The following is a 10,357-nucleotide window of genomic DNA, read 5'->3' as shown; positions in this document are numbered from 1 at the left end:
TGGTTGGCCCTTGCCCTGGTGCTGAAGCATGCTGCCTGCCCGTGTAGGGCAGGCAGTGTGCCAGCAGCAGAGCTTCTGCTAAGTAAGGAGTCAGGGGGCTGGAGGAGAGGGGAGGGGACCATGGGGGGACCCCCGCTGGGCCCACTACCTCCCCCAGCCCCTCTGATCCCTGCCCCACCTGGCCCCATCCTCTGCCTGCCCCCCAAGCCCCTCTGATCCCTGCCTGGCCCCATCCTCCCCAGGGCCCTGATCACTGCCCCCCCATCCCAGCATCCCCACAATTAAAAAAACCCCAATAAACCAAAACCCCAGCATTTCTAGCTGCCGTCTGGGTCACTGGGGCCCTGCCTGCACAGTGGGGTGGGGTGACAGCCCCAGCAGCCCTCTGGGCCCTGCTGCCCCCCGTTGCCCTTTGCTTAGAACAGCACCTACTTCTATGGTGAATAGAGGCATTTTTTTTAAGTGCCAGAGCCTACAGTTGGGGGCGGCAGCTCTCAGGGGGCTGGGGGTGCAACCGGGGGCTGGGGCTGGGTGGGACAGCCATTTGGGGGTCTGGGGTAGCAGGGGGTGGGGATGGGTAGGGCAGCTATTGAGGGGAGCTGCAGGAGCCAGCAGGGGATGGGTCCTGGTGGGGCAACAATCGGGGGTTGGGGTGGGGCATGTGGGCCCTGCAGGGGAGTTGGTAGCCCCTGTGGGGGCCATTTGGCCCCTGTTGGGGGTGCTGTAACTTCTGGTGGGGGGCTGTAGCCCCTGTGGGGGGGACTGTAACACCTGGTGAGGGGCTGTAGTCCCTGTGGGGGGCAGAAAAACATAGAGGTATTTAGAATTCATTTTTTTATAATGATAGAGACACTGCTAGGCATCCAAATTGCTTTAACACTGTAGATATATCAATAAAACATGCCCAACTGATTGCTGTCTCTCTGTCTGTCACTCTCTCTCTCTATATATATATAGTGGTCTTTTGTTTTGATCATGGAGGAACATGGATTTTGGGGTATTTTACAGAGTGACTTTGGGATTTTTTATCAGGGATTTTTCAATTTTCAAATAGGGAACACCAGAATTCCTGCTAGGGAGGCCAGTGGCAGGACCCTGCCTGCTCAGGGCTGGTATCTTGGACCCAGCTGAAGGTGGCTGACCTCTTGGCCAATTCGGGCCAGGAGGACATGCTTTGACAGTTCAAATCAGGCCACCACACTGGGAACATCTTCTGGGCAATAGCTGCCCAGATGGCCAGGCAGGGGCACGCATGGCAGTAGTGTTGCACAAAGGCCAAACCTGCAACCACAGCCAAATGGAAGCTGGCCCAGAGGGGTAGATGCCTCTACTGGCTGTGCAGTCCCCATCCAGGTCTGGCAGGTGCACAGCAGGTTACAGCCAGGCAGCAGCCCCCACTGCCACATGGCTACAGTGGGTAGAGGGTGCAGGAAACTCTCAGGGCTGCTTCAGCAGTCCAACTGGGACAAGGGGTCCTGTCCCCAGGTACCAGTTGGCTGGACCCCAGAAGCTTCTGAGAGCCAGTGGCCCTGACCTACTTGCCAGGGCAGTTTTTTGTACTGCTGGGGCCAGGACAGGTGCTGGCCCCAGGCTCTAGTTCCCCCTGGCTGCAGATTTGTGAGGAGCCAGGCAGGGTTATTTTGTCCCAAGTGGCACAATTTACTCCACAACAAAGTGCATGTCTGAGCATGTGTGCTGAGGCAAAAAGCCCCGGCTCAAATTTGCACCGCTTCTATTTGAGCTGTTGCAAGCGCATGTGCCTGCATGTGTGGGTGTGCCCTCTGAGTCCTAGCCTTACCCTCCAGCATATCTACTACTCCCCCCAGCTTGGTGTGATCTGCAGCCTTCCTTAGGGTAGCCTTTCTTAGCTTATGCCATCTTCCAGGTCGTTGATGAAGACATTGAACCAAACCAGCCCTCAGACCAACCCCTGGGGCACTCCACTTGATACTGTTTGCCAATTAGACATCAAGCAATTGATTACTACTCTTTAAGTCTGATACTTCAACCAGTTTTCTATCCACCTTACAGTCCATTCTTCCAGCCCATACTTCCCCAGCTTGCCTGGGAGATTGTTGTGGGAGGCAGCATCAAAAACCTTGCTAAAATCAAGGTGCACTACATCCACCGGTCTTCCCCCATCCACAGAGCCAGTCATCTCATCATAGAAGGCAATCAGGTTGTTCAAGCATGACTTGCCCTTGGTGAATCTATGCTAACTGTTCCTAATCACCTTCTTCTCCTCCAAGTGCTTCAAGATGGACGTCTTGAGGGTCTGCTCCATGATTCTTCCAGGGACTGTGGTGAGGCTGACTGATCTGTAGTTCCCTGTATCCTCCTTTTTCCCTTTCTTAAATATAGGCACTACATTTGCCCATTTCCAATTATCTGGGACCCCTCTTGATCACCAAAGTGTTCAAAGATTATGGCCAATGGCTCTGCAATCATATCAGCAAACTCCCTCAGCACAGATTGTTCAAAGGTTCCAAAAAGCAATTATTCTTTGCTTTATCAAGGACAAAACATAGATAATAAATAATAAACACTTGCGCACATTTCCCTACTTCAGTTTCTGAACTCCATAGTTGTCTTCTCTGAGCCAGAATCCTTCAAGGTGCCCAGGATCTCTGACCGGCAGCTCCTGGCTGCTCTTCTGAACAATGAAGCCTCTTCTTATTCCTGAAGCCAGTTCTCTGCAACAGCTCTCCTCTTTCTCAAATAACATCCAGTCCTCTTTCTAAAATAACATCCAGGTCCTAATGTCAATTCAGCTCAGTCTTCTCATCCACAGTGGGCGCATCTAAACAAGATGTTTACTGCAGTTACCTAATTAGCTCCACAGTAAAGTCTCAGCATTTACACATGTGACCCTATTATGCTGCAGTAAACTAATAAATGCCACTGTAGGTCAGTACATGTCAAAACAAATACTATCCTATGGTGCTGTTATTTAGTGCACCACGATGCACATGTATATGCTGATGGGACACAAGGGTGCTTCAGAGCAGGGGCTGCCTGACAGCTAGCCCTGCACTGGAGCACCCTCGTGCCCCAGCCAGTCCATCTGTAGCACACTGACCTGGGCTACAGCAACCCCAGACTGGCAAGCTGACCCTCTGGCTCCCCTGCAAGCCAAGGCTGCTCTAACCTGGCTGCATATGCTGTAGTCCCGGGCACACGTGCAAATGCAGTGCTAGAGAGCAACAAACTTTGGCATGATATATGCCAGAATTTACTCATTCACAGTAATTTCATGTGTAGATGAAATTACCCAGTGATCCATTGTTTCAATACCAGTTTATTTGGCATAACCTATTTTCTTGTTTTTGCCTCTATTGTATGCATTCAACATATACTTGTTCATTGATTACCTCATTTCCCCATGTCCCTGGAAAGAAGCTACTGACTTGATGCCAGGTGCCAAGATATGCAAGGATAAACAGGTAAACTGTGTCATACATAGAATCATAGAAAATTAGATAAATAATAATTCATTAAAATTAAACAAATTCTCCCATTTTGTCCATATGAGTACAGGTTGGATTTGCACCTGGAGGCTTCAGCTAGAGCTATATTGGTAAAACCTGTCTCATACAGATAAGAGTTTGCACAAAGGCTTAGGAACCAAAGCCATCATGTTTCATGCAGGTATATCCTATGATACCTAAATACAATAGGGTGAGTTAAGGACAGAGTTTCAGCCCTAACGCTGAATTTCCTAGCTTTTACGGGCTTAAGTCATACCCTTAATGTTATTTAAAAGTATTTTTTGGTGATTTAATATATACTATAACTTGTTCCTGTGTGACAACTGGATTTATACTGGCTTCATCCCTAATACCACTGGAAACTGGAAGCAGGCTCCCCCTATGAGTCTGCACTCCAAATATGTTGAGCGGACAGCAACCCTCTAATGCTGATCTATTTTGCCTTGCTGTTGTATCCAATAAAAGTTCTATGTTCTATTCTTCTTCTGTTGCATTTCAGTACCACGTTCAACTTGTAGGCTATTGGCCCGCTAAATATTAACAATGACCGCCAAAGGAACAAAATGTTTGCATTTTCTCTATTTCTTTTCTCTCTTGCTTCTATATTTGCATTAAAAAGTCTGATGTAACAAAAAGGGTGTGGCTTGTTTTTTTTTACATTAGAAATTCAGCTCCTGTCTAACATGCATTTCCTCTGGATGATTCTATATGCATGCATTTTCTCTGGATGATTTTATAGATGACTGGAGAAGCTTGTTAGGTGCATAATGCCACAGCCTGAGGAAGGGAAGTGATTTTCTGTCAGGCTATTCAAAACTCTCTTTTTGGTTTTTATTAACGCTTTTTTAATACAAACATCTAGCAAGCAGTTCAGAGACAATATCATCTCAACAATCTCACATTAAAGAAAATCTGAGAGCTCTTTTTTGTGTGGCTGTAAGAAAAAAATTTTAACTCTTGTAAAATAAATTATAAAGTAGGAGAGAGAAGGAGTTTTTTGTTATTTTGTTCATTTCACTGGTCATTTCTGGAAAAAGAAAGAAGCTTAACATTAATTTCCCTTAAAAGTTTTAATTGTGCAATATATGCTAGCATTTGTTTTATCAGATACTAGTTTGTTTTACGTACTCAAAAGGCAAACATCCTTAACTCTTCTATGTCCTGTTTGTGGTGCTTTGAGGGTACAGGAGATAGCAAGCTGGTTGAGTGTTCATAGGGTTGTAAAGCTAGCATGTCTATATTTACGACATCTACCTCTTCCTTCCTTTTCCCCTGCATAGGAGATATAATCACAGAGTACACAGGGCTCCTGCAATCCCGGCCTGGAAAAATGGTTTCTTAGCATCATAGAATCATGGAAATTAAGGGCTGGAAGGGACTTCAAAAGATCATTAAGTCCAACCCCCTCCACTCTGATCCCAAATGATCCAAGCAAGTGTCTGTCCAGTCTCCTCTTGAAGACTTTCATGGTTGAGGACTCTACCACTTCCTTGGGAAGTCTGTTTCAGATTCTGGTCATCCTCACTGTAAAGAAGTTCTTCCTTACATCCAACATTCTCTAACAGTTTATGGCCACTGCTTCTTGTCCTCCCCTGGGGCACCCTAGTGAATAGTTTTTCTCCCAGCTCCCGATATATGCCCCTTACATACTTATAGATGGCCTCCAAGTCCCGCCTCAGTCTTCTCTTCCCTAGGCTGAGCAGTCTCAGATTCCTTAGTTTTTCCTCATAAGATTTGTCCTCCAGACCCTCAATCTTTCTTGTGGCCCTTCTTTGGACCCTTTCAAGATTCTCTACATCTTTTTTGAAGTGCAGCGCCCAGAACTGGACACAGCACTCCAGCTGGGGTCTCACCAGCGCTGAGTAGCGAGGAAGTATCACTTCCTTAGCCCTGCTCATGACACATTGGCTAATGCATCCCAGAACCAAACCCTGAGGGATACCACTGGCCACCTCCTGCCAAGATGATACAGACCCATCCACTAACACTCCCTGGGTTCAACTCATTAGCCAGTTCCCAACCCACCTGACCATGGACTCTGCCAGCCCACAATCCCCCAGTTTTTTTTATAAGAGAATCATATTGAAGGCCTTTTTAAAATCCAAGTGTATGACATCAAAAGCATCTCTCACATCCAAGTGGTTCGTTACTGGATCATAGAATAAGATAAGGTTGGTCAGACACAATCTGCCTGCAATTAAACCATGTTGGCTATCCTTCAGCATCATGCTTTCTTCCAGTCTCCACAAATGGACTTCTTGATAATTTTTTCCAAAAAATTACCCAGTATCAAAGTCAAACTGACTGACTTATAGTTTCCCAGATCCTCCCTCCTCCCCTTCATAAAGACTGGCAACTTTTCCAGTCTTCCAGGACCTCTCCTGAGCACCACAAGTCTTCAAATACCTTTGCCAATGGTCCTGCAATGACTCCAGCCAATTCCCTCAGTGTTCTTGAGTGTAGGCCATCTGGTCCTGCCGACCTGAAGACATTCAGCCATTTTATGTGCTCCTTCACCGGTTTGACACTGACCATTGGTTGGCAATTGCCCTCCCCCACCCCCTGCATCCATCCAAAATACCAACACTGGTGCAAGCTAGCATCCTTGAGGCTGCTCTAGTTTGGTCAAGAGAGATCCTATGTAGTTTTAGTTTCTCCCTGCCACTGGGTGCATCTACACAAAACACTGAGTGTGCAGTAGCTGAATAATATTGTGCAGTAGCAGGTCATAGCACAGACAGTGCTAATATGCTATTGTGAAGTAGCATCACTTAAAAGATGTTTGCTGACACAACTGCACAGTAATGCCAGTTACTGCACATTTAGTTAGTACTTGCTGATACAAATTCTAACTAAATGTGCAGTAACCACTGTGCAGTAGTGTCTCATGTAGAGGCGCCCACTGTGTCCTTAGTTAAGTAAACTGACATCAAAAGAGGAGGTTTGGACATGAAGCAATATGCTTAAGAGCTCAAAGGAAAGAAGGCTGTACCAACTGGCCTTAGAGTTGTATAAGGCAGACAGTGTGGTACCAGAGGGGTTGCTGCTGCTGAAAATCAAGTCCTTCAACTTCCAGATACTTTCAGTAAAACATATTCCACAAAAAAGTGTTTAAAATTAGCATCTGCTGTTTGCGTTCAGGTCCTGTTTTTGTTCAAGGTGAAAATTCCTGGTAAAAATTATTCGGCAGAAGAAAAAATCCTGACCTATTCATACTATAATAATACTCAGCTTTTAAAACTTTAAACGCTCTTAACCACAAACAATTTGGAACAACCAACTGCAATCTATTAAGTTTCAACTCACAGGGATTTCATTTTTTCCCTCAGCCCTTTCTTGTATGCTATACAAGTATTTATATGAAACTCACAGATATTACTGGATTGAAAAAATAAAAGTTTATGAGGAGAGAGAGACTAATGCCCATACCTCCCAAGTTAGGCTTCAGAAACCAAGAAATGTATTCACTACTGTTTGATGTATATTTTCTGTATTTAATTATTTCTCTTCATTCCTCTGGGAATTACATCATTTTAACTTTAGGGCCAAATCCTGCCTGATTTAGGCAAATAGTACTGCTAAGGATAATGACTGTTTTTCCCTTCACTTATTTTGCTGGGAGTAAGGCAAGTAGGATTTGCTCCATAAGTCAATATACCCATTAAAAGAATACTTTATCATGTGACACATTTACTGGGGAGATCCTTATCTACCTTATGACTTTGCGGTCCTTAAAATAAGTAGCATTGTTAATAGACTGCATATGTACTGCTCTTAATGACCATGATACAAAGCAGTTCTGTTTCTCTTTTGAACCGAAGAGTAACATTTGGGAGGTTTTATCACAGATTAAATATGTTCATTTCAGGATAATTTCAAGATAAGTTAATTCATTGTTTGCAATTTAATAAAAATATCAACAAGGTGCCATTGTCATATCACCCTCTGATGATTTCCCCTAATTATCTTTAAAACTTGATTGATTTTTTTATGACATGAACTGGGCTATACTGTTAAAATAATTGCTTAATTATCTGTTTGGTTTGGTTAAACTGAGAAACAATGAAATCTAATGACTAAAGCTTATGTTTCATGGATTTTATGGGGTTGCTTATTATGCGCTATTCTGCTTTTATAGATTTATCAAATATTTTATGGAGATGGCTTATTTCACATTTTATTAGGATAGCAGCTTTTGGTATTTGGGAGTAGATGCCTGACAGATGGTGAGTATGTTTTGCAACACTGCTAAGAAGCTGATTAAATGCAAATGGTGTTTACTTTGTGACTGTGGTGATTTTTAAACTTATTAAAATATTCATCTTGTGATTTCTTCCCTCCGTTGGTTATACAGCTTACTATGGATGAAATACTTAAAAACATACCTCACAGTGAAGCCCTATCAAAGAGAAGGTGGTTATACAAGTTTGAGAACAAAATTTGGTTTTATATTCAGAAATTAACACAGTTATTGGATGCAAGTTCTTTGCTGGAGGGACTTGGTATGCTGGAGAATAGCTGGTATGTACCTATCACTTTTACCTGGTTGGGAAATGTACTTGTGATAAAAAAGTTTACAAAGTATTGCTTTAGACTGTTTGCCTTTTTAAGTGTCCAGTATGAGACAGAAATGTGCTAGAACTCTATCTGAACATATAGTAAAAATATCTTTTTGAAAGCTGTGGACAGTCAGTCAACACCTGTCAGCACCACCACCACATAAATGAAAAGCGATGACTATTTTTTACATGTCAGTGAATTTCAGCTATGACAACCTAATGCAAAACTAGACAAATCCACAGTTATATTACCCGTTAATCTCTTAACAGACCCAACTTACTGGCAAGTTTTAAAATAAACATCAGAGGACAAGATCCGCATGCAAAACTTTCACTGTCTTTAGCGGGCTGTTGAAGTAGGCCTATAATTTGAAGACATGTGGTGGCAGCTAGATATTCTGTAGCTCATCTAAGGATGTTATTTCAAAATTTCTACAAGTTGTTTGTGGTAAGCCTTGTTTCCCAACCATCTTCTAGTATTTTCTGAGTTTACATTTGGGAGCAGACCCACTAGAAAAAAGACCTAAATCATATAGATTTGGGTAATACTTAGCTGGTCTGTAAGCACTCTGCAGTCTTTGAAGCTCTGTAGACTCTGAAGATCTTACTCTGCAGGGTAAAGTTGATGAATATGTTGCAGGTAACCATATCTCTACTTAACACTATTTAAACTCTATTTTCTTCTCATAGCATGTCTTGACATTTGCTGATTCACTGAAGATATTCTAGAATGTGTCATCAGAAGTACCAAAATTTCATCACAATCATACCAAAAAACCTGTGATGGATGTAATGCCTTGGACAATTCAAAGACTGTTGTATCAATATTACAAGATTATGTAATCCTTATAAAACCAATAAGGACATATATTGCTGGTTAAATGGGTAAAATAAGGAATATTGACCATGGGAAATTAAGTTACTAGTGGTAATTAATGCAGATTTCCAATTAAGGTAGCTAACCTGTTGCAGGGTTTCACCCTCATGCAATACCATATACTCATATTTGTATTTACTTTACTAGACAGTCATCCCACTTCTTTATGGAGACCTTGATCAAGTACTTCAGAGCCTCTCACCGGACCTATTGGTTTTGGCTATTGTCCCTGGTTAGGTTTTGGATCAAGTGTGAGCATCCTCATTTCCTAGGTAAAGCCAATCACTATGTACACTTGCAGGCACATTGTCTACCTGGCCTCTTGAACTATGGCCATGTTCATGAAGCTAGGCAGATAGTGTGCCTGAATGTGCATAATGTGATCAGTCTGACCCAGAGAGTGAGGACACTTGCAGTTAATCCAAAACCTGACTGGGGACTGTAACTGAAAAAGACAGGCCTGGTGAGAGAGTCTCAAGTACTTTATTAAATTTTCCATGTAGAATCAGGTGACTTCTTGGCAGAGTAGATAAGCATATAAGTTGTTTAATTTTTTTTAGTGTTTTTTCTTAAATGCTTATGTTCTGAATAAATTATATCCAGCTCTAGCAAACTTGCCTAAATAACTACAGTAGCAATTCAGCTTGCTGGTCAATGTGATTATCTCTGTCATTGTTCCTGACAGAACAAATTGAAAGTTTTGAACTAATCTCAGATTTGTTGAGAGAGTTGCAATGAATTGCAGAAGTTTGTTGCCTATGTCCCCAGTTTAGAAGTAGAGGAACTATGTATTCCTGCCTTGTGAGAGATGACATTTAGGATAGAAACGGACACTGCCTTTGCGCCACCATAAAAACATTTATGGAGGAAAAAAAGCCAAGTAAACAAACCTCCACACCCTTTGCCATGCCACACATTCCTAAAATTTGTGGGTGCAATGAAGGTAGTAAGAATTGCTGTTGCATTATTGTAGCAGATGTCCATTTGCTTTATGGTACAATGCTACTCCAGCTTCTCGGGCAGATATTCCCAGAGCTTGAGGGGCTCCATCCTGCACACCCTGGGAATTCCTGTTTAGGGCTGGGTCCCTCAAGCCCTGATAGCACTTGCCTGGTTTTCCCTGCTTACAGAGATGTGCCCTTGGGACTCTCCAAGGTTTCTGTAAATGGGGAATTCCAGCTTAACCTACCCTTACACAGATGTGCCTTGGAGATTCTCCAAGACATGTCCCAGACAATCTCTGAGGTATGTCTCTGTAAGTGGGGAACATGTTGCCCTATGTTCTGCAGGATGAGCCCCTTGCACGATGTGGGACAACAGGCAACAACAGTTCAAACACTTTCCGCCACAGCTGATCTGCTTTATTTGATGATGTCTGTTTACATGCGTAGAGGCCTGAAGTGTAAGTGAAGCATCCCAGAAGAAATGAAAAG

At 43.3% G+C, this 10,357-nt stretch overlaps 1 long non-coding RNA gene across 2 annotated transcripts in view; it reads right to left on the bottom strand.

Annotated features, from left to right (window-relative positions):
• Window positions 1-306: 306 nt before the first annotated feature.
• Window positions 307-10,357, bottom strand: part of LOC109283656 (uncharacterized) — a 43,902-nt gene continuing 33,851 nt past the window's right edge. Inside the window, exons 4-5 of one of the 2 annotated variants that reach the window (XR_009461750.1) lie at window positions 4,617-8,656; window positions 307-2,800 (exon numbers count right to left, since the gene is read on the bottom strand). This is a non-coding gene — a long non-coding RNA (uncharacterized LOC109283656). Of the gene's footprint in view, window positions 2,801-4,305; window positions 8,657-10,357 lie in introns of those variants that run through there. The other variant, XR_002090919.2, reaches the window with a different exon arrangement.

The sequence above is a fragment of the Alligator mississippiensis genome, chromosome 4 (assembly GCF_030867095.1).
Source record: "Alligator mississippiensis isolate rAllMis1 chromosome 4, rAllMis1, whole genome shotgun sequence".
NCBI classification, from domain to species: domain Eukaryota; kingdom Metazoa; phylum Chordata; order Crocodylia; family Alligatoridae; genus Alligator; species Alligator mississippiensis.
The sequence above is the reverse complement of the archived record's forward strand: the minus strand, read 5'-3'. Positions and strand labels throughout refer to the sequence as shown.